Here is a 1,330-nt window from a genome sequence, read left to right as displayed (position 1 = left end):
CGTGGATCCAGCCACAACTTCTCTTCCTCATTATCCGACACACCTGGCTCCTGGCCAATCTCAGAAACACCTGGCTCCTGGCCAGTCTCAGAACCACCCGGCTCCTGGTCAATCTCTTCTCCGTCGGGAGACACCTGAGGCATTGCCAAAGAGGAGGGTCCTGGAGAGGGAGGCCTGGCCATCTCCTCTCCTTCATGTTTGGAGCCTTCTTCCTCCGATAAGAGGGGCTCACAAGACGGAGCCACAACAAGGGGGTTGGTATGTGGAGTCTTGGAGTAGGTTGGTTAATTTGGTTTGGTAGTCAGATGTGTTCATAACCACCGTGGCGTTGCCCTTGTCTGCTGGTAGGATTATTATGCTGGTGTCTTCTTTCAGGTTAAGTAGTGCTGTCTGTTCCTCTTTGGGTAAGTTGCTTTTGGGTGGCTTGCTGGTGCAGAGGATGTTGGAGGTTTCGAGTCTGATTCTGTTAGCGTCGTCGGGGTTGATTTTGGTCAGGCTGGTTTCAACTCCGCATATAATGGTTTCAGTGGGGATGTGTTTGGGAGCGACTGCAAAGTTGAATCCTTTGGAAAGGACATTGGTTTCGGCTTTGGTGAGGATGCTATCTGAGATGTTATGCACTGTTTGTTTCATGTGTGGATGTGAGGGAGGAGGGGTTTTTTTCTGGCGTTCTTGTAGTCTTCGGAGTTTGTTGGTGTGTTTGTCTGTCTTGAGGGTGGTCTGTGTTTCGGCTCTCCAGACGGCGAGTTGTTTGGATTTGTCCCAAAGTGCGGGGTGGATCTTGTTGCTGAGTTTGAGATGAAGTGAGAGGAGATCTTTGTTGATTCGACACCAGCATAATAATCCACTAGATCCAAAATAAAAGCCTCCCCCATCAGTGAAGAGATCCAGCAAAGAATCATTCCCAGAGAGAAATCATCCAGATGCCCTAAGCTCTATGGGCTCCCCAAGATACACAAAGAAGGAAACCCACACAGATGATGAGGCATGACCACAAACTAGAAGCCAGTCCACAGCTGCATCATTAGCCACTTTAAACCCCTCCAATCCATACATGAAGCAAACTGACACCCACCATAAAGATGTGGCACGACCACGAACACGAAGCCAAACAACAGCAATGAAGCTCAGCATCTCAAATCCCCCTGCAACTCAGACTAACCTGAGCACAACAAAGCCCCCACCCAAACAGAACACTCCCCCATCCAATCAGAGCACAGCCAACCCCCCATCCAATCAGAGCACAGCCAAGCTCCTTAACCAATCAGAACACACCTCCACCCAATCAGAACACAGCCAAGCTCCCACCCAATCAGCTCAAACCCCACTG

The sequence above is a fragment of the Protobothrops mucrosquamatus genome, unplaced genomic scaffold (genome assembly GCF_001527695.2).
Source record: "Protobothrops mucrosquamatus isolate PMUCROS unplaced genomic scaffold, P.Mucros_1.0 scaffold5458, whole genome shotgun sequence".
NCBI classification, from domain to species: Eukaryota; Metazoa; Chordata; class Lepidosauria; order Squamata; family Viperidae; genus Protobothrops; species Protobothrops mucrosquamatus.
Note: the sequence above shows the minus strand (reverse complement) of the source record.